This window comes from Budorcas taxicolor, chromosome X, assembly GCF_023091745.1.
Source record: "Budorcas taxicolor isolate Tak-1 chromosome X, Takin1.1, whole genome shotgun sequence".
Lineage (NCBI taxonomy): Eukaryota > Metazoa > Chordata > Mammalia > Artiodactyla > Bovidae > Budorcas > Budorcas taxicolor.
In genome coordinates, this window is record NC_068935.1 from 47,022,320 (window position 1) to 47,046,264 (window position 23,945).

The following is a 23,945-nucleotide window of genomic DNA, read 5'->3' on the forward strand; positions in this document are numbered from 1 at the left end:
GTTCAACTGCTCCTATAGGACATGCCAGCAGTCCTATGTCATTTAGCTTGAAGGAGTCCTTTGATGCCCATGAGGAGGGAAGGAAAAGGTCCTCAAGTTGGCCTGATGACTCTCGACTAATGCAAATTCCCTCTTCCAAGACAACCCTACCTTCAAAAAGCCCCCATCTGTGGCTTTTGTAAGTTGGATGGAGTTGGGGGTAAGGGTCTAAAGCGGCAGCTTAGCTGCCCTTGAGAAGTATTACAAAGGTGTCTTTGGTAGCTCCTTGGCTGATCCCTTGAAACTGTGTGGTTGGCCCCAGCATTCAACATTGTGTTGTGAACTGGGCTTCCCTGGTGTCTCAGACAGCAAAGAATCTGCCTATAAAGCAGGAGACCCGGTTTGATCCCTGAGTCGGGAAGATCCCCTGGAGAAGGGAATGGTAACCCACTCCAGTATTCTTGTCTAGAGAATCCCATGGACAGAGGAGCCTGGTGGGCTAGAGCCCATGGGGTCTCAAAGAGTAAGACACAACTGAGAGACTAACACAACACACCCTGTCATCTCTGTACTTCGGTCTCCTCTTCTGTACAATAAGAATGATAATGGTACCTGCTTCGAGGGGGTGAGTCCATCCATGCCAAAGTGCTTAGATGCATGCCTGGCACATAGTCAGTGATGAAGGATTGTAAGCCTCCATTATTATCAAATTACTTAATACCCATAGCCCCCAGTTTTGCACTTCAGCCAAATATCCAGGACTCCAGAAAAAGTCCCCTCATGTACCTCATAACATTCACTTTATCTGATTTCATTTGTGTGGATGGAGCAGAGTGAGAAAGGAGGAGAGAGGAGATGAGGCTTAAAAGGTCAGTAGAGTCCAGACCATGCAGGGCCTCAGGGGGTGTGGCAGGAGGTATGGATGTAATCAAAAGTGGTTAGAAGCTTCTGAACCAGAGAGGGACACGATCTGATTTAGATTAATAAGGGATTATTCAGGCTGCTATCAGAGAAGGAATGGATTGCACAGGACAAGAGTGATCACTTAGCATGACCAGAGACTAGTTAGGAGGCTATGGTTGTGGTGCAGGCTAGAGATTACACACACACACACACATATACTGAATAAATGTAATCACATTCTGGAATTTTTTTGAAGGTGAAGGCAACTGGAATTGCTGGTAAATGTTTTACATATATATATATATATATATATATATATATATATATATATATTTGCTTGGTGGACTTTTCAGGTGGTGCTAGTGGTAAAGAACCAGTCTGCAATGCAGGAGACATAAGAGACTTGGGTTTAATCCCTGGGTTGGGAAGATCCCCTGGAGGAGGGCATGGTAGCCCACTCCAGTATTCTTGTCTGGAGAATCCCATAGACAGAGGAAAATGGTGGGCTACAGTTCATAGGATCACAAAACGTCAGACATGATTGAAGTGACTTAGCGCACACACATGTTTATTTGTACATTTATTATATATACATATATTTCTTCTCTCTTTCATGAGAGTCAAAATAGAAGAAAAGAGGCATACACTAGTCCAAAAGAACATACTATCACTCAATTTCAAATGAATGATGGCAAAAAACTGTCAGAGCAAAGAATTCTGAAGTGTTTTACAGGTCCTGAAGAAAGCAGGCTTAGGGGAGAATATTCAGTTGAGGGTATGAGCATTTTCTATGATGATAATGATGATGCTGATGATGATATAGCCTGCAGACAGGGAGCTAATGATGCAACAGTGGCTGGCTGACTGGAAAAAGTTAGCACTTTTGTGCAGAAATGAAGAATATGGTGCACATCCACACCCCTGCCCAAGCTTCAGTTGCCAGGAGTAAGAGTGGAGCTGTTTTCATTATCTCTGAAGTATGGAGCCACAGAGCTGGTGAGTCTTCTTACAGCACAGGAAAGCTAAAATTAGCAGAAAATGCTCGTTTTTAAAGCTCCTTACACTTTCCTAGCATGTGCGCTATCGTACTGCTGCCAGTTCAAGGTTTTTAATACTCAGCTATCGTCTTTAGCTATTTCATTCATCAATCAAGATTTAATCTCAGCTGTGAGTCCAGATGAAAATGAGCATTATATAACATGACACAATGATATCAAAAGTACACGACATCGTGGTCCTGAGATTAAAGATGAAGATCCAGGGCTGGCTGTGCATTTGAGAGCCCTGGGCCAGGCTAATCATGACCTAGTTCCACCTGGCAAGAGGGAGCTCCATTTTGACAGATTTAGGATTCAATGGCCATAGGAGAGGAAGGAAAACGAAGAGAACCAAACTGACTTTTTGAGTGTCTTGAAATCAGTGTTTCACAGGAAGGTATTTAGTGGACTTGAGCTTGGTGAATGGAGCATGCTGATAGGGTTGGGGTCATGGCCTTTGGAGGGGCCATTTTGCCTAGACTTCCCCCAGCCCACTCCATTCCCCAAGGTACCAGCAAGCATCAGGAGAAAGCTAAGGATGTGTGGAAGCAAAACTTGGGGCAGTAGCAAGATGTGCATTTTAAAGTGTGTAAAGCCTCTGATATAATATGCACTCATTTTAGTGTTGGCTCACAGCTACGATTAAACCTTGACTGATGAATGAACCTTCTCCCTACACCTTTGACTGATTGCTTGCTCTACTATCAAAAGTCTATATTTTGAGAGACTGCTCTTTGAAAAGACAGAGGAGTAGATTGATCCTCCAGGGTAAGGCATGTATTTTCACAAGAGCCTGAAGAACTATCAAATTTCCAGCAGCCTCAGCCTTTGAAAATGAGAGTGCTCTGCTCTGAAAAGGTCAACCATGGCTTTTCTTCTGACAGAAAATTACTCCCTGATCAGTACCTCAGTGTGCTGACACACATGGCTGAAAACCACAAGTTGCATGTGGGAAAGAGCACAGGTTTCTGATGCACAAAGATCTGGGCTCCCATTCTGGTTCACCAGCTTCCTGACAACATGACCTTCCCCTTTCCAAGCCTCAGTTACCTCATCTGTAAAATGGAAGATACTCATAGGATTGTTGCAAAGATTACGTGAGGTAATGCATGTAAAGTGTTTAGTCCATAATAATCACAAAAGCCAGCATTCATTCTACACCAAAGTTTTTGATTCATTCATCAACACTCATGCACACATCTGAATGCTACCTCAGAACCAGATGTTCTTGGTGCTGGGGACATAGCAGTGAACAACTGTTCATAATTATCTTATTTGCTTTAAATCTTAGAACAAGCGTGTGGTAGGTGTTTATGACTCCCATTTTCTAGAGAACAAAAGAGGCTTAGAAAAATATTACTTCAAAGCTTCTCTCACTGATGTTTCTGCACAAGCAAATACATGCTGGCCAGCCAGTGAGTAGCAGGGCAGAGATTTTCACTCATCTCCTTCCTACCCAATAGCACACTCTTCCCGCTGTGCTCTGCTTTCATACCTATGGCTTGAACTCCTCTGCTCCACAGCAGCTTTGTATATTTGGATAAAGTGAGATGACTTAAAAAAAAAAAAAAAGGAAAGAACATGTCACCTGGGGGAGCATGGACCAGTGTGTTGGATCTTGCTGAAAATGAGGTACTGGTCTCAGAATCGTTGGGGTAATAAGACTGCTCTCTGCTTGGGAGCTTTTGATTCATGAGACAGTTCACAACCTGTAAGCAGTGCTGATGCAGATGATCAAAATGGTGGAGGAGGTGGGAGACAGGGACACACTGGCCAGACTCTGCTTCCAGGAAGGCCCCGCTGCCCCTGCAAGGTGCATGGTTACATGCAGCCACCAACTCCCTCAGGGTCTGCCACCAGTGCTGAGAGTTGCCTCTGCAGAGGTCAGGTCTGCATAGCAGAGGGACCCAAAGTACTGTCTTTCCTGAGTCTGCCCTCAGCAGGTGGCTGGGCCAAGTGGGCAAAGGATGATGGGTAAAAAGGCATGGACACTTTTGCCTACTCCAGGGCAACTGTGAAGGGCAGCACTGGCTTCAGAGCTCCTGGAGAGGTGGGCCGAGGTGCAGTCAGGTCTGCCTTGCACTTGGACTCCTTCCTCTCCTCAGTCATGCTTCCTTTCACAGGTGTTAGTCTCTAAAAAATATTATGTCCTCTAAATTCCATCTCAGTGTCTGCTTCCAGAAAACCCAGAGGTGTGAGGAGTAATCAGGTCTCCAGAGTGGAATCACTGGCTGCCAGGCTGGCATTGAGAATCCACTCACTAGTGACAGGTGGAGCACACAAAGTGGTGGTCCAGTCGTTAGAATAGTCACCAGAATCTGAAGACTGGGTCCTGTGGAGAGGAAGTTGTTAGCGGGCAGGAGGCCTCAGACTATTACGGACACTTCTGAGCCTAAAGAAGTGCTTTGCATCAGGTTCAGCCTTTAGTGTAAGCAATGCTGCTTCTTGGTTCAGCAGATGCTATGATGCTTGAGGGGTCCATGGTGAGAACAATGGCCACTGACAGATTTTGGCAAGCCCCAGGAGAAGAGCCACAAGACAGTCTGCTGGGGTTCTAGTGCAAGACCATGGTGAGAGACCTGAAAAACTTAAAAACTCCTCATGGTTGCTAGTGGTACAGACAGAATGCCCAACTCTGAGACACCGGAAGTCCATGGGTACAGAATCTCCCCGAGAGTCTGTATGCTGTCAGGGGCCCAAAGTCACAAGATGAGGTGAGCCGATCAATAATCCATAAGAAGCTGGAAGAAGTACATTTTGGATTAAAAGACACTTACTCCTTGGAAGAAAAGTTATGACCAACCTGGATAGTATATTCAAAAGCAGAGACATTACTTTGCCAACTAAGGTCCATCTAGTCAAGGCTATGGTTTTTCCTGTGGTCATGTATGGATGTGAGAGTTGGACTGTGAAGAAGGCTGAGCACCGAAGAATTGATGCCTTTGAACTGTGGTGTGGAGAAGACTCTTGAGAGTCCCTTGGATTGCAAGGAGATCCAACCAGTCCATTCTGAAGGAGATCAGCCCTGGGATTTCTTTGGAAGGAATGATGCTAAAGCTGAAACTCCAGTACTTTGGCCACCTCATGTGAAGAGTTGACTCATTGGAAAAGACTCTGATGCTGGGAGGGATTGGGGGCAGGAGGAGAAGGGGACGACAGAGGATGAGATGGCTGGATGGCATCACAGACTCGATGGACGTGAGTCTGAGTGAACTCCAGGAGGTGGTGATGGACAGGGAGGCCTGGCGTGCTGCGATTCATGGGGTCGCAAAGAGTCGGACACGACTGAGCGACTGAACTGAACTGAACTGATGAACAAGGCCACAGGGTAGAAGAATGATATAGCCCAGATCCTTGTGGCATCCACCAGTGTTGCCCCCAAGCCCTCCATGAGATGACATTTGAGGCCATATGCGGGATCCCACACCACCAGCTGGTAGAGGAGGAAAAAGCCTGAGCTTGATTTATGGAAGCATGGGCATCTACATGTGGGTGGGTGTGGTGCCGGGGAAACATGGACAGTACCTTAGTGCGGCCTCTCTCAATGACGGCCTTGACAGTGGGCAGGGAAGAGATTGTAATGGGCTAGTTTTAGACAGTGTACCTAGGCAACCACTGTCTTTGGAAAAAGAGGTGAATGGTCTGGCCAGCTGGATAGAGTCCATAAAGGAGAAAGATGGGAGTATGGAGAGCAAGGAGCTCAGCAGTAGAGGCACATGAATGGGCACCTGGGAGTGGGGCCCAAATATGAAGACCTTTGTAGCCCATTTTAATCTCCACCAGCAAGCATCTGTTGTGAGAGAGGCGCTGAAGGAGCAAGTTGACAGAATGACCCAGCCAGGTAACCTCAGTCAACCTTTACCTTCTGGGGTCCCCAAAGCAGCCTGATGGGGACATGAGTGGAGTGGCTCTGGTGGCAGATATGAAGCCTGCACGTGGCCCAACAGCATGAACTCCCACTTCAGAAAGCATGGATCTAATTACTGTGGCCTTTCAATATTCAACTTGTCAACAGTGGAGACCAACACTGAGCCCCGACCATGGCATTAGGCCTTACTTGGAAAGACCAGTAGTGTCTCCTCATGCAGAGAGGCCCGGAACAGATCCTTCCCTCATGGCCTTCAGAAGGAACCAGCCTTGCCAACACTTTGATCTCATATTTTTAGGCCCCAAAACCATGAAAAAATACATTTCTGCTAAGCCCCTGTCTGTGGTGCTTTATTTAAAGAGAAAAAATAATTATTTATTTGGCTGCACTGGGCATTAGTTGTGGGGATCTTTGGTTGTGCCATGTGGGATCTAGTTTCCTGACCTGGGATGGAACATGGGCACCTGCACTAGGAGTACAAAGCCTCAGCCACTGGACCACCAGGGAAGTCCCTGTGGTGCTTTCTTATAGCAGTCCTATCCAACTAACACACCACTTACTTATCGTCACTCACAAAACCCATTGGGAGAATCTATGCTTTCCATCCATGAACCTCAGGGTTCAAGAGTTCAACCTCAGGGTTGAACCACAGCTTCAAGGCTGTGATTCCCAAAGGGGAACACCTCTCCCAGAGGATACAAGAATCACATTGAATTATATAAGGCATACCTGCAACCTGGGCACTTTGGACTTCTTACTAGGGACAACTGGACAAGAATGAGCCACTGTCTTGACAGGACAACTGACATGGTCATCAGGAAGCAGTCAGGATGCTGTTACACAAAGGGTATAGAACCAAGTACCAGTCATGGTCCTGAGACCAACTGTAATAGCAGGGACTGTAGTTCATCCAGTTCATCCAGTTAACCTCCCTCACCTCCTCTGTTTTCCCTCAGGAAGAGAGGCCCACTGACTCCCTAGGTTCCCAGAAGACCTGTCCCTCAAATTTGTGTGAAGAAGTGAATCCAGATGACACAATGGATAGACTCTGATAGACGTGGGAATGTGCTAATTCATATCCCTCTCCAAGGAAGGACTTGTTGCCCAGTTGTGAGGAGTACAGTCAGCAGACAGACTCGACTGCAGAGAGCTGTCACCTGAAGTGACATGTCCCACAATGAAGACTGAGGGAGGCAGGGCATATCGTCCACTGCTGGGCAACTCTGACAGATAACTCCCTCTCTAGAGCTCCTGTGCCTGGTTAGCTGACACTTGGCTGAGCCTGAATTGGAGTTCAACTTCCTCTCCCCTGTCTGATTTTTCCCCAATCCCTTTGTAAGCACTGACCCATAATAAACACCTTGCACCCTCCAGTCTGTTCGATGTCTCCTTCCACAGAACTCAATCTGTGACTGTGTGGGGAAATGACGTCCTCTGAGGAACAGCCGAAATATTTGGGGATTTTTCTGAAAAGAGCAAATTTCAAAATGACAGGAGAACTCTTTTTAAATATATCAAGGCTTGTCATGAAGTATTAGGTACAGGAGATTCTATTTAGGTTACTATGAGTGGCTCCATGAGGTGAAACTAAGCAGGCCTAATGGAAGGACATCCCAGGCAGACAGATTTGGGCTCAATATAGAAAGAGATAACTTTCCAGCATTTTGAGCTATGTGAAAAATGAAATGGCCTGGACATGAAATCCTGCCCTGGAGAATGTGTGGTGAAAATTGAACAACCCCTCAGAAGGCGATGGTAGCAGAGATTCTTGCACTCATGAGGGCCACAGTCTGGATGACCTCTGAGCCTCCTTGGAGACTCTCTGGGGTCATGATAGGGGGTCAGCTTCTTTTGTCTTTTCTTGGCACTTTCAAAACTTACAAAGGTAAATTATGCCGTCTATAAACTTAATACAGAAGGGTAAAAAGTAAAATGTAAAAATCTTCCATTTCCTCCACCCTCCCAAGCCCTGAGGTGACCACTGAAGGTACCTGATGTGACACCCCATCTCCAGACATTTAGGTGATCTAGGCACTGCACTATACTTTACAGATATTTGCTGATTTCACCCTCACCCTCAACTATAATCCTGTTTCTAGGGATGAGGATGGACCTAGAGACTGCTGTACAGAGTGAAGTAAGTCAGAAAGAGAACAACGAATATTGCGTATTAACACACATGTGGAATCTAGAAAAATGGTACAGATGTCCAGAACAAATGTATTGACACCAAGGGGGGGTGAAAGGGACATGGGATGAATCAGGAGATTAGGAACTGACGTATATACAGTACTATGTATAAGTGAAAGTGAAAGTGAAAGTGAAAATGAAGTCACTCAGTCATGTGCGACTCTTTGTGACCCCATGGACTGTAGCCTACAGGCTCCTCCCTCCATGGGATTCTCCAAGCAAGAGTACTGGAGTGGGTTGCCATTTCCTTCTCCAGGGTATTTTCCCTACCCAGGGATCGAACCCGGGTCTCCTGCATTCCAGGCAGACACTTTAACCTCTGAGCCACCAGGAAAGCCCATGAGAACCTACTGGATAGCACAGGGAACCCTGCTCAGTGCTCTGTGGTGACCTAAATGGGAAGGAAATCCAAAAAAGAGGGAATATATGTATACATATAGCTGATTCACTTTTCTGTACAGCAGAATCTAAGACAACATTGTGAAGCTACTATACTCCAATATATATATATTTTAATCTCATGAGGTGGGTACTCACATCCCTGTTTTCTAGGTAAGGAAACAGGTTCAGAGAATGTCACAAAGTTAGGACACATGACAGTGACAGAGCCAGGGGCCAAAATCAGCTCTTCTCTAACCATAGACTCTTAATCATGACATTGTGCTCCAGAGACAAAATGTGGAGAGGGGACCAGTGATGAGCAAATATAACCAACACAATTCCATTTTAGCGAAGGACCATAGTTTCCAAAACTTTTCAAGCTGTCAATGGCTATGCACAACACACTGCAAATCAAAAGACTTATTATATTCCAGTGGCTTATCAGGTTCTAGGAAGTCACCTGGAATTTCTGCCACCCTGACCCCTTGAGGATCCATCTCTAGCAACAGAAGTCTCTGGTGATCTATGATGGTCACAAGTGCTTATGTTCAGCTCTTGAAGATTCAGATTATTCAACAGCAAGAGGCTGTCAACTCTGGCTATACATTAGAATCATCTGGGGAATTTCTCCAAATATCTAGGCTGCATCCTGCCCTATAAATTCTGAATTAATTGACTGAGGAGACAGCTTAGACACTGAGATTTTTACAAAGGCTCCTCCAACACCCTCAAACATGGAGGCCACACTGCGGAGAAACCAATAACATTTGCATCTGGACAAGCTTACAAAGACAGGATTCATACAAAAAATAGTATTGGGCTGCCTTCCTCTGCCAGAGTTCCAAAATAGTCTGTGGTGGTGGATCCTTAGTCACTCAGTCATGTCCGAGTCTTCGTGACCCCATGGACTGTAGCCCTCCAGGCTCCTCTGTCCATGAATCTGGATTTCCCAGACAAGAAGACTGGAGTGAGTTGCCATTTCCTTCTCCAGGGGATCTTCCCGACCCAGGGATCAAACCTGCCTCTCCTGCATTGGCAGGAGGGTTCTTTACCACTGAGCCACCAGGGGAGCACCATAGTCTGTGGTACTTCTCCCCTAAAATGGTACTAGGACTCCTTTCTGTCTCTCACAAGAGTTGAATGTCTTGTGGCTGCGACCAGGAGAATCAGAATCCGAGACTAATCCTGACCTGAGGGAGGCAGAATTTTAGAATACCAAAGTCTGCCCCTTTAATGACTCAGGGATAAAGTGAATTTGCATAGAAACTCATCCTGAATCCTATCTTAACAATCCTTTGTTTACTATTGTGTCTCCAACACTAAAACAATGCCAAGTACATGTGTGTGCGTGCACTTAGGTTGCTCAGTCATGTCCAACTCTTTGCGACCCTGTGGACAGGGGTCCACCAGGCTCACATACATAATTGGTGTTTATTAAATACTGAATGAAGGAATGAGTAAATGAATGGACTTCTGTGACCAGCCTCCAGTTCACAGTACTTTTTTCCAGGTCTGAGCTTCTGATCAGTCTCTTTACAGCCCCAAGCCCACAGCTTAGAGCAGGGTTCTGAGATTTTGATCCCAGGCCAACAGTATCAACATCACTTTAGAATCTGTTAGAAAAGAAAATTTGCGAGCTCCAACCCAGACTAGAAAGTCAAGGAATGGGGCCCACTCATCTGTGTTTTATCAAGCCCTCCAGATGATTACTGTGCACCTTGAAGTTTGAGAACCACTGCTAGAGATACGATTCCAACTCTTCAGGAGGTGGCACAGGCTCTTCACTCTCTGATCCCAACTTCCCCTTTCAGTCTCCACTACTCTGACTTTCCTGCATGCATTCAGGGAACCAGATACACTAAACACCTCCCTCTCTCCAAAATGTGGCATGTTATTCTTACCAAACATTGACTCATTTTTCTAGAACCCACCCATATCCCTTCCTTGGCATTTTCTTCCCTGTTCCTTCATTCTTCTGCTCATTTGGTCACTGATTCAGTTAGACAACAAGCATGCATTAAGCCTATAGTTGCTGGTGCTAGAGATCTAAACATAAAGAAGCTTGCTGTCTAGTGGATGTCAACTGAAAGAAAAACTCACAGAATAAGAGCTGTGAGTTTAAGTTCTATTCAGAGTCTCACTGAGGACTATAGCCAGGAAGACTACAGCTCTGAGGGAACTTCTCCAAAGAGGTAGGGGAGAAGCCAGTTTATATATAATTTTTGGCTAAGGAATAGGTGCAGTCAAGCATACATTCTTGGTAAAAGATGATTGATCTTCACAGAGAACAGATATCTCAAATTAATCATTTTATTCCTTTTCTATGCATGGGAAGATGTAAGAACCTGGATCATTAATTTTTTTTTCTTGAGACAAATACATCTATCTATGAGGCTTGGTTATCCAAAGCTCAGAGTACTCTGTTTTTCATCCTGAATTTGTCTCTCTCAGGGTGCAACATCAGTCGCTGACTACAGGGGCTGGAACTAATCCTTATAGAACTGGATGATGAGGAACACTTTGTTTTTCTTTGTTTATATGGAAGAGGCTGAAATACAAATGAAAGGTTAAAACATAATATTGTAAGTGATATAATAGAGATAATCACAGGGTTTTATGCCAGTTGAAGTTGAGTTGAAAATCCCAAACTCTGCCTGGATGCAAGGGGAGTGGTGGTCTGGAAGTCTCACAAATGAGGTGACACCAACAGAGTCCTGAAGTACCAAAATAACTATTCCAGGATCCAATTTATAGTGTGGTGACTTTGGTTAATGATACTGTATAAAATACTTGAAAGCTGCTAGGAGAGTAGATCTTAAGTTTTCAACATCCCCCTCCCCTATCCTGAAAAAACAGCAACTTATGTGAGCAATGGATGTGTTAACTGACTCAACTGTGGTAATCATTTTTCAGTACATATATATACACCAAAAAAAATCCCATTATATGATGTTATATAATTCTAACAACAGTAAATCTCAATAAAATTGGAAAATAAAGGATAAAGAAACATTCCAAAGGCACAGCAAGTTTTTCCAGACTTATATAACCTTGGTGATTCCCTCACATAAGCTCACTATTCCTTCACCTGCTGCTCTCTAGATACCATACCTACTTCAGACCCCGGCTCTGCCCCTCCAAACTGCACTTGGGTTCATCTCTGGTCTCTAACTCCACCATCTTCTTAATGTCATCTTCTACTGTGGCCTAGAGTTCTAAATATTCATGCCCTGTTTTCCTACTGGAAAAAGCTCTGACAGATCCTCTAACAGGTCAGATACCAAGCTACAGTCTTATTCATTAGCACACTGCATTGCAACTAGGAAGACAATGAGAGAGCTGCAATTTGGAAACACACACACAAAGATTAACTTTCATCTTTTGTTTAAAGCTAAGTGGCCCATTTGGGATTGAATCTATGACCATGGCCTCTTAGGTTCTGGGTTCTAGCCAACTGAGAGCTGACTGGCCCAGTGTGGATTTGCTACAAATAATATCCTCAAGGTACTTCTATGTTAGAGCTAAGACAGCCTTTTGTAAAATGGATGATGTCAAGAACTTATCGGTAGCCATGCTGTATATGATAATAAGGAATATGTGCATTAGCTTTTCTCAAGCCACTTGAAATCTGCCAGAAGGAAATATTTTAAAAACTGCTCCATGGGCACTCGTTCAAGTGCAGTATGATCAAGCTGAGTAGAGGCACTGAATATCTCAGGACTCCAGAAGGCCTATTTCCTGCTTACTTACTCTCTGGCTGTTTAATAGAAAGAATGTCTTATAATCATCAGTGCAATGATTTGCAACTTGAAAACATCTTGTTTTTCCAATTTCAGAGAACTAAACCTATTTGAGGAAGGAGTGATCTTTAAGAATTCCTAGACTTGAACCAACTAAAAATAACCAGTGAAAATAAACACAAAATCAGAAGGCGAAATGTGGTTTATCTTCTGTTGCTACACAACAAGGACCAGAATACAGTAGCTCACCTCCTCTCTGCCTCACTGAAGAAAGACATTAGTCCCTAGAAACTCAGTCAGCAACCAAGTGGAATGCAAAATATTTGCTTGGGTGTGGGTGGAAAGCCCTGGAAAGATTCCATTTGCCCCCTGCCCCTGAATACTTCCCACTTACAGTACCATTTCCTCTTTCTAGTTTTATTCCTCTGAATCCCATTAAGCTTTTCAGCCTTCTAGAGCCCTCTATGAAATAAACATGAGAAATCCTGGAGGACATCATAGTATGAACCCTTACATTTATCACGTATCAGGAAGAGGGTGGGCTCACAAGAGATTTGCTGGCATGGTTTTCTGGGAGGAGCTGCTGAGAAGAGAGTCAGGATACTGCCAAAGGTGTGAACATTGAGCTGGCTTGAATGTGGCTAAGTCAGAAATAAGACTGCATAGGGGACTGGAATGCAAAAGTAGGAAGTCAAGAAGGACCTGGAGTAACAGGCAAATTTGGCCTTGGAATTCAGAATGAAGCAGGGCAAAGACTAATAGAGTTTTGCCAAGAAAATGCACTGGTCATAGCAAACATCCTCTTCCAACAACACAAGAGAAGACTCTACACATGGACATCACCAGATGGTCAACACCAAAATCAGACTGATTATATTCTTTGCAGCCAAAGATGGAGAAGCTCTATACAGTCAGCAAAAACAAGACCAGGAGCTGACTGTGGCTCAGATCATGAACTCCTTATTATCAAATTCAGACTTAAATTGAAGAAAGTAGGGAAAACTGCTAGACCATTCAGGTATGACCTAAATCAAATCCCTTATGATTATACAGTGGGAGTGAGAAATAGATTTAAGGGCCTAGATCTGATAGATAGAGTGCCTGATGAACTATGGAATGAGGTTCGTGCCATTGTACAGGAGACAGGGATCAAGACCATCCCCATGGAAAAGAAATGCAAAAAAGCAAAATGGCTGTCTGGGGAGGCCTTACAAATAGCTGTGAAAAGAAGAGAGGCGAAAAGCAAAGGAGAAAAGGAAAGATATAAGCATCTGAATGCAGAGTTCCAAAGAATAGCAAGAAGAGATAAGAAAGCCTTCTTCAGCGATCAATGCAAAGAAATAGAGGAAAACAACAGAATGGGAAAGACTAGAGATCTCTTCAAGAAAATTAGAGATATCAAGGGAACATTTCATGCGAAGATGGGCTTGACAAAGGACAGAAATGGTATGGACCTAACAGAAGCAGAAGATAAAAGAAGAGGTGGCAAGAATACACAGAAGAACTGTACAAAAAAATCTTCATGACCCAGATAATCATGATGTGATCACTAATCTAGAGCCAGACATCTTGGAAAGTGAAGTCAAGTGGGCCTTAGAAAGCATCACTACGAACAAAGCTAGTGGAGGTGATGGAATTCCAGTTGAGGTATTTCAAATCCTGAAAGACGATGCTGTGAAAGTGCTGCACTCAATATGCCAGCAAATTTGGAAAACTCAGCAGTGGCCACAGGACTGGAAAAGGTCAGTTTTCATTCCAATCCCTAAGAAAGGCAATGCCAAAGAATGATCAAACTACCACACAATTGCACTCATCTCACATGCTAGTAAAGTAATGCTCAAAATTCTCCAAGCCAGGCTTCAGCAATACGTGAACTGTGAACTCTAAGCTGGTTTTAGAAAAGGCAGAGGAACCAGAGATCAAATTGCCAACATCTGATGGATCATGGAAAATGCAAGAGAGTTTCAGAAAAACATCTATTTCTGCTTTATTGACTTTGCCAAAGCCTTTGACTGTGTGGATCACAATAAACTGTGGAAAATTCTGAAAGAGATGGGAATACCAGACCACCTAACATGCCTCTTGAGAAATCTGTATGCAGGTCATGAAGCAACAGTTAGAACTGCACATAGAACAACAGACTGGTTCCAAATAGGAAAAGGAGTATGTCAAGGCTGTATATTGTCACCCTGCTTATTTAACTTATATGCAGAGTACATCATGAGAAACACTGGAGTGGAAGAAACACAAGCTGGAATCAAGATTGCCAGGAGAAATATCAATAACCTCAGATATGCAGATGATACCACCCTTATGGCAGAAAGTGAAGAGGAATGAAAAAGCCTCTTGATGAAAATGAAAGAGGAGAGTGAAAAAGTTGGCTTAAAGCTCAACATTCAGAAAACAAAGATCATGGCATCCGGTCCCATCACTTCATGGGAAATAGATGGGGAAACAGTGGAAACAGTGTCAGACTTTATTTTTCTGGGCTCCAAAATCACTGCAGATGGTGATTGCAGCCATGAAATTAAAAGACGCTTGCTCCTTGGAAGAAAAGTTATGACCAACCTAGATAGTATATTCAAAAGCAGAGACATTACTTTGCTGACTAAGGTCCGTCTAGTCAAGGCTATGGTTTTTCCTGTGGTCATGTATGGATGTGAGAGTTGGACTGTGAAGACGGCTGAGCGCCGAAGAATTGATGCCTTTGAACTGTGGTGTGGAGAAGACTCTTGAGAGTCCCTTGGACTGCAAGGAGATCCAACCAGTCCATTCTGAAGGAGATCAACCCTGGGATTTCTTTGGAAGGAATGATGCTAAAGCTGAAACTCCAGTACTTTGGCCACCTCATGCGAAGAGTTGACTCATTGGAAAAGACTCTGATGCTGGGAGGGATTGGGGGCAGGAGGAGAAGGGGACGACCGAGGATGAGATGGCTGGATGGCATCACGGACTCGATAGACGTGAGTCTGAGTGAACTCCGGGAGATGGTGATGGACAGGGAGGCCTGGTGTGCTCCGATTCATGGGGTTGCAAAGAGTCGGACACGACTGAGCGACTGAACTGAACTGAACTGAAAGACACTTCACTGATCCTACTGATGCCTGACATTTCCAGAAGGGACCCCTTTCCTTAAGCAGCTTTAGAGTCCAAATTTGCAGGCTGCTGCTGCTACTGCTGCTAAGTCATTTCAGTCGCGTCCGATTCTGTGCGACCCCACAGACAGCAGCCCACCAGGCTCCCCTGTCCCTGAGATTCTCCAGGCAAGAACACTGAAGTGGATTGCCATTTCAGGCTAGGTCATGACAAGTCTATTAAACTGAAAGTTCTGGCCCCAGGCTAACCCTGTGGGCAGCCCAGATCTGTTGCCTTTTTTCAGATCCTCTGGGTGGCTCCGCTGTGCTGACCTCAAACAGCCCCTCTTCTGGGCTGGGTGGTAAGGTCACAACTTGGAGTCCACATGCGTGCGTGCTAAATCACTTCAGTCATGTCTGACTCTTTGTGACCTTGTGGACTGTAGCCTGCTAGGCTCCTCTGTCCATATGGATTCTGCTAAATTCTGCCCAGATTCCACGAAAGATATGCATATCCAGAAGAGACTAAAAGAGAACAGCAAGATTTTGCTCACAAAATCAGGATCTATTTCTTCATGCTTGAAATCCCAAGCTTTTCTCTCCTTATTCAACAAAAATAGTAACTGGGTCAAATATAGAAAATTCACCACCTCTCCCTTTTATTTACTTCTCCATCTGTGTACAGGCTTCATCAATGATGACAGCAGGAATTGGCTTGGTTTTGGAGCTCTGGTTGGTTAGCTATTTGATGTGAGGAAGCAGCTGGGAAAACACACACACACACAGTTCCTGGGCCCTACTCCAGCACACAAACCCCCACCCACATCTATCAGCCTCTTCCCCATTCACCAAACGAGAGGCTGCTCTGGGAGTTGGTTACAGAACCCTTAGAAAAGATGCCTTCTCTAACTTGCTTTTCAAAAATCATACAAGAGAGATATTTTAATAATGTTATATATTTTTTCTTAATAACAAAACATAATAAACACCCACTCTGCATCACTTGGGAAACACAAAAGTTAAAAGAAAAACTAAAAAGAAGTCATCTATTAGCTAACTACTAGAAATTAACCTAAACATTAATTTCATTTACATATTTCTAGGTTTTTCTGTACATACCTATGAAAATGAAGAAAATACTAGTTATTTTCCATCTCCCCACCCTTTCCAGTTTTTCCTAAGCAAGGCAGATGCTGAGGAAGTCACTGAATCACGCCTCACATCTCCTGTACTCAACAAAGCAAAGTTAAAGACCCAGACGTGGCCTAACTTTTTCTGCCTAAGAAGGAACTAGAGCTTTGCTGCCCAATATGGTGGCCTATGGCCACATATGGGTAATTGAGTTTAAATACCTTAGAATAAAAATTAAAATATATTTCCTCAGTTACACCAGCCATATTTCAGAAGCTTCTTAGCCACTTGTGGTTAACTTAAATCAATTACAATTAAAGAAACATATAAACTTTTTTTTCTCAATCATACCAGTTCCACTTCAACTGCTCACGAGCCATGTGTGGCTAGTGACCACCATCTTGGACAGAGAAATTTACAGAACCTTTCGATCATAACAGAACATTCTGTTGGCTAATGCTTGACTAGGGCATCACAGAAGGGGCACGGTGGTGGCAGTGGTCACGGCAGTGGTAGAGGAGTAAGAAGAGGAGGAGGAGACATTGGCATCTGGAAAGGGGAGAGTCTCTGAAGGGGTTTGAGAGGAAGGGAAGGGAGGACAGTGGCTGGAGAAGGACATTAAACTTTGACAAGGGAGAAATGTTTGAAGGGAAAGTAAATGAGAAGGTTTTACTATTTCATATGTGAAATAACTCTTCCCCTACTCCATCTTGTCATGAAATTGTCGATAAAACTCACAGCATTTGTCTATTTTTAGACTTGGATTTGTGGGCATTTGTATTTTAATGTGATATATGTCACTGACCTCAAAGTGGACACCTGGTGGAAACAAGCCAGGCTGATATTTGGGATACGTATGATATATATGAGTCTATAAAATACACAAAAGAAGATTTTAATAGAAGATATATTGTCTTGCCCCTTGACACTTTTTCCCTGGCACTATAACAAGCATTTCTTGTGTTCATTCTTTACACAGACACAAAATATATACATAATTAAATGCACACAAACACTCATGTATTCCTTCAGGCTGTTATTTCTAAAAATCAAATATACTGGATTAGAAAATGTGCACATTTTTCAGCTCCCAACACATACTTATATATTTATCATAATTGTCAGTAGTAATGTATGACCATTCCCATTTCCTCACACCCTCCTCAAACCTACATATTTTCATTCTTTTTATTTTTGATGTTTTCGAAGCAAAAACATAGTATTTATTTTAATTAGAAACACTTCCGAAGTTTCTCCAAACAAGGGCAGAAAGAGCAACGCCAATGCCGATAGTTTAATATAATCTTTAGCCTCTCAAAGCACAGTGAAAACCCTCTCCATGGAACTCAGAAAGGGCACCTGGAACCAATAATTCAATTTAAACAAATCTCTTCTGACTCTCATCTCCAAATTACTTGATGCCTCTATGAGAACACTTAGCAATCTGCTTGCCCTTGACGTATTTATGTGCATCTCCATTGGCCCTCACTGGACCAGGATAATAGCTCATTCCCCTATAAAACACATCTGGAACTCAGCACAATGTTTCATATACAAAGAGAGTGAATAGCAGATATACAGAGTTGAATCAAGGTGCTTTTGCAATTCCTTGAAACCTTGAGCTCCTGGTGGGAAACAAGGCCAATGGTGTTAGAAATGGATCTGAGTCCTGGCTCTGCTGTGTACCACCTGTCTTTGGACCTCAGCTTCTCCATTTTTATAAAATGAGAAAGCAGGCCTAGATGACATTTCTGGTCCATTCCAGATCAGACACAATTCTATTCCTGAGTGGTCCTGAGTGTCTGCAGGGATTGGAGTTGGAGGGGATGAAGGGTGGTGTGTGTGGGTCTTCCTGTGAGCACGTGCACGTGAGAGTGTGTGCAGGCAGAGAGAAGGTGTGATTAATGGATGTGTTCTCCTCTCTGCTGGGAGTCCTTAGAGATAAGGGAAAAGGAGAAGAGGCAGCAACAGGTTTGAACACCAATTAGATAAGGCTTCAAGATACACAAGTCCATTCTAATTATTTTGGGATGCATGCTCTGGGTCATTGGGGGAAAAGTTCCCATGATGTTTGTGAAGCTGAAGGTCATCTTAAAGTACCAATGTTTGCACTGTTCTTTCCCTAGTGAAGTAGCAACTGGGAAAAAAGTCTGGGTAGCTTAGTTCTTGATTAAAAGCAGGAACAGAATTTTCAACATGAATTAGGAGTCCCCTGTGGCTGACACTGAATGGGTCTATTATTAAGAGCCTCTATTCTAATTACCAGTTCAGAAAAAAGCTTTATGCCACTGACAGAATACTACTACATCAGTGAAATGTCTTGAAGCCATGGCCTCAAGAATAAATGACTGCTTGGCTTGTAGTTAGAGATTTTGTGTAGTAGTAAGGCTTTGCAGAAGGCCATGTCTCTATCCTGATAAGGAGACAGTCATTTAATACAGTACCAAAACCATCCAACACTCTGGTCACAGAGAAGCTGGCATTTTTAGGCACAGACATGAAGCTAGAATCGTACGATGTAACTTTCAGCCTGAGGGAGCCTGCTCCTCTGTCTTGTTTTGTCACATTTGAGGTCATTTGAATCAGGGAGCTTTTCTGTAGATTTATTGTGAAGAATCACCAGCTGCAGAATTTGAGAACACAAAGAACACTGGAAATCAAGTTCACGTTGATGGGTTAGCTGATGTCCCCAGAGCAAAAGAGATTTTTCCCAAAGTCACAGAGCTGTCTTCCTGGAAGCTTCCTAGGATGGCTGCTTCCTGACTGTAAACCACTTGCCATAGCTCCAAACCATATTTGAGGTTCATTTGCACTAGCACCAAAACCATCAGTATTCTAGTACTGCAGAGTCCAAAGGACCTCATTTCGGTCACTGAGCACTTCCAGATTTCCCTTTATTTGTAGATCATCCAATGTATAAAGGACTAGGAGCCATTTTACTCCTCTCTGTTGAGAAATTTTTTTAAAAAAATGTTCCCTCTTCTCTATCAGCTGTATTGTGGAAACACAAAAGCAGAAGTAGCACTCTGTTAAGGGCATTGGTGCCAATCATGGGTTTTACCAATTCACAGTGCCTTTGAGGCCATGTTTTCATTAGTTTAGAACTGTTTAATATTCATATCAAGAAAAAAAGATCAATCAAAACCATATTCTATCAAGTCAGGGAGCTGTAAGTGACTGAGCCAGGACCAGAAACCCAGGCCTATTTGACTCCACAGAGACCAGATGAGAAATAATTTTCATTATTTCTGAAACTTGGACAATGGCTATAGGAAGAAGAGGAACAGACAGCTCTAAGATAGAATCATCAGGACTAATGGATCTATATTAATTCAATAATCATGTATCCCACAGATATTTATTGAGCCCTCGTTATGTACCAAGCTTGTGCTAGGGGATGCAAATGTAATGATGAACCAGATAGACACAGTTTGGATTCTCAGATTGAAAAACAGCAACAGGTAATCCTAGGCACTTAAGAAGGCTGATGTTCTATACCTCTGCCTTCCTGCTTTATAGTATCTACTTCACTATTTGTCTTAAGTGGGGCGATTGCAATTAATCAAGGTCCAGGGGAAATAAATCACTATTTCACTTCTGTACTTTAAGTTGATTCTTAAAGTAGCCCACATGCCCTCAATTACAGATTTTCTTATTTCTGCCTACATTATTGAATGTTCTGAGAAAGTGAAGAAAAAAGGAAGACAATAGCTTTCTTCCACCATGAAAGTAAAACTTCATTCTGCGTATAACCCCCAAATTTACTCCCTAGCCCCAACCACCTTCCCAACTCCCAGTTCTAAATTTCCAGGTTTCTGCTGGCCATCTTCACCTGTCTCTGATGTTGTGCTTCTCAGTTCTGTGAATGACAAACTGTCATTCTCCCAGACTTGCATGCTTTGTGTGTTCTTTCTCAGTTTTCTTCGACTCTTTGCCATCCCATGGACTATACTGGCCAGGCTCCTTTGTCCATGGGATTTTCCAGGCAAGAATACTGAAGTGGGTTGCCATTTCCTCCTCCAGTGGATCTTCCCGACCCAGGGATCGAACCCACCTCTCCGCATTGGCAGGCAGGTTCTTTACAATGAAACCATCAAGGAAGCCCTATTCTCCCAGTCATCCAGGCCCAAAGACTCATCATTGATTCCTCCCTTCTCCATGCTTTGTTGTTGTTGTTTAGTCACTAAGTCATGTCTGACCCTTTGTGACCCCATGGACTGTAGCACGCCAGGCTTTCCTGTCCTTTACTATTTCCTGGAGTTTGCTCAAACTCAAGTTCATTGAGTTGGTGATGCCATCCAACCACCTCATCCTCTGTTGTCCCCTTATCTTCCTGCCCTCAATCTTTCCCAGTGTCAGGGTCTTTTCCAATGAGTTGGCTTTTCACATCAGGTAGTCAAAGTATTGGAGCTTCAGCTTCAGCATCTGTCCCTCCAACAAATATTCAGGGGTGATTTCCTTTAGAGTTGACTGGTTTGATCTCCTTGCTATCCAAGGGACTCTCAAGAGTCTTCTCTAGCACCACAGTTTGAAAGCATCAATACTTTGGCATTCAGCCTTCTTTGTGGTCCAAACCTCACATCCATACATGACTACCAGAAGAACCCTATCTTTGACTATACAGACATTTTTGGCAAAACAATGTCTCTGCTTTTTAATATGCTGTCTAAGTTTGTTACAGCTTTCCTTCCAAAGAGCAAGCCTCTTTTAATTTCAGGGTTGCTATCACCATCCACAGTCATTTTGGAGCCCAAGAAAGTAAAATCTGTCACTGTTTCTACTTTTTCCCCTTCTATTTGCCCTGAAGTGATGGGACCAGATGCCATGATCTTAGTTTTTTTGAATAATGAATTTCAAGCCAGCTTTTTCACTCTCCTCTTTCACCCTCAAGAGGCTCTTTAGTTCCTCTTCACTTTCTGCCATTAGAATGGTATCATCTGCATATCTGAGGTTATTGATACTTCTCCCTGCAATCTTGATTCCAGCTTGTGATTTATCAAGTCTGGCATTTCGTGTGATGTACTCTGCATATAAGTTAAATAAACAGGGGGACAATATATAGTCTTGTCATATTCCATTCCCAATTTTGAAACAGTCAGTTGTTCCATGGAAGGTTCAAACTGTTGCTTCTTGACCTGCATACAAGATTCTCAGGAGACAGGTGAAGTGGTCTGGTAGTCTCATCTCTTTAAGAATTTTCCATAGTTTGTTGGAATACACACAATAAAAAGCTTTCAGCCTTTCACAAAGACAATGAAGCAGAAGTAGATGTTTTTTTTAGAATTCACTTGCGTTCTATATGATCCAGCAGATGTTGGCAATTTGATCTCTAGTTCCTCTGCCTTTTCTAAACCCAGCTTGTACATCTGGAAGTTCTCAGTTAACATTCTGCTGAAGTCTAGCTTGAAGGATTTTGAGCATTATTTTACTAGCATGTAAAATGAGTGCAATTGTATGGTAGTTTGAACATTCTTTGACTGTAGCCTTGAAATTAAAAGACACTTACTCCTTGGAAGGAAAGTTATGACCAACCTAGATGGCATATTAAAAAGCAGAGACATTACTTTGTCAACAAAGGTCCGTCTAGTCAAGGCTATGGTTTTTCCAGTAGTCATGTATGGATGTGAGAGTTGGACTATAAAGAAAGCTGAGTGCCGAAGAATTGATGCTTTTGAACTGTGGTGTTGGAGAAGACTCTTGAGAGTCCCTTGGACTACAAGGAGATCCAACCAGTTCATCCTAAAGGAAATCAGTCCCGAATGTTCATTGGAACTACTGATGTTGAAGCTGAAACTCCAATACTTTGGCCACCTGATGTGAAGAACTGACTCACTGAAAAGACCCCGATGATGGGAAAGATTGAAGGTGGGAGGAGAAGGGGACGACAGAGCATGAGATGGTTGGATGGCATCACCAACTCAATGGACATGAGCTTGAGTAAACGCTCAGAGTTGGTGATGAACAGAGAGGCCTGGCGTGCTGCAATCTATGGGGTCACAAAGAGTCAGACACAACCGAGCGATTGAACTGAACTGAACTTGAACATTCTTTGGCATTGCCTTTCTTTGGGATTGGAATCAAAACTCACCTTTTCCAGTCTTGTGGCCACTGCTCATGTTTCCAAATTTGCTGGCATATTGAATGCAGCACTTTCACAAAATCATCTTTTAGGATTTTAAATAGCTCAGCTGGAATTCCATTACCTCCACTAGCTTTGTTCGTAGTAATGTTTCGTAAGGCACACTTGACTTCACATCCCCAGGATGTCTGGCTTTAGGTGAGTGACCACTCCAACGTGGTTATCTGCGTCATTAAGACCATTTTTCTATAGTTCTGTGTATTCTTGCCACCTCTTCCTAATCTCTTCAGCCTTTGTTTGGTCCTTACTGTTTCCGTCCTTTATCATGCCCATTGAATGAAAATTTCCCTTGATATCTCCAATTTTCTTGAAGAGGTCTCTAGTCTTTCCCATTCTATTGCTTTCCTCTACTTCTCTGCATTATTCATTGAAGAAGGGCTTGTTATCTCTCCTTGCTCTTCTCTGGACCTCTGCATTCAGTCGGACATATCTTTCCCTTTCTCCCTTGCCTTTTGCTTCTCTTCTTTCCTTGGCTATTTGTAAGGCCTCCTCAGACAACCACTTTGTCATCTTGCATTTATTTTTCCTTGGGATGATTTTGGTCACCACCTCCTGTACAGTGGTACAAATTTTTGTCCATAGTTCTTCAGGCACTTTGTCAACCAGATCTAATGCCTTGAATGTATTTGTCGCCTCCTCTGTATAATCATAACATATTTGATTTAGGTCATACCTGAATTGCCTAGTGGTTTTCCCTACTTTATTCAATTTAAGTCTGAATTTGGCAATAAGGAGCTGATGATCTGAGCCACAGTCAGCTCCCACTCTTGTTTTTGCTGACTATATAGAGCTCTCCATCTTAGGCTACAAAGAACATAATCAATCTGATTTCAATATTGACCACCTGGTGATGTTCATGCATAAGGTCATTTCTTGTGTTGTTGGAAAAGGGTGTTTGCTATGACTGATGTGTTCTCTTGACAAAACTCTGTTAGCCTTTACCCTGCTTCATTTTGTACTCCAAGGCCAAACTTGCCTGTTACTCCAGGTATCTCTTGACTTCCTACTTTTGCATCCTGATCCCCTATGATGAAAAGGACATCTTTTTTGGTATTAGTTATAGAAAGTATTGTAGGTCTTCATAGACCCGGTCAACTTCAGCTGCTTTGGCATTGGTGGTAGGGGCATAGATTTGGATTACTGTGATGTTGAGTGGTTTGCTTTGGAAACAAATCAAGATTATCCTGTCATTTTTGAGATTGCACCCAAGTGCTGCATCTTGGACTCTTTTGTTGACTATGAGTGGCTACTCCATTTCTTCTAAGTGATTCTTGCCCACAGTAGTAGATATAATGGTGATCTGAATTAAATTTGCCCATTCCCGTCCATTTTAGTTCACTGATTCCTAAAATGTCGATGTTCACTCTTGCCACCTCCTGCTTGATCATGTCCAATTTACCTTGATTCATGGACTTAACATTCCAGTTTCCTGTGCAATATTGTTCTTTACAGTATCAAACTTTACTTTTCCCATCAGACACATCCACTACTGAGCATCATTTC

General features: G+C 43.2%; 1 non-coding gene across 1 annotated transcript; it reads right to left on the minus strand.

The window, feature by feature from the left end:
* Positions 1–8,239: 8,239 nt before the first annotated feature.
* On the minus strand, positions 8,240–8,311 carry TRNAS-GGA (transfer RNA serine (anticodon GGA)). Its single transcript has one exon. It is a non-coding gene; the product is annotated as a tRNA-Ser (tRNA).
* Between the last annotated feature and the right edge of the window lie 15,634 nt (positions 8,312–23,945).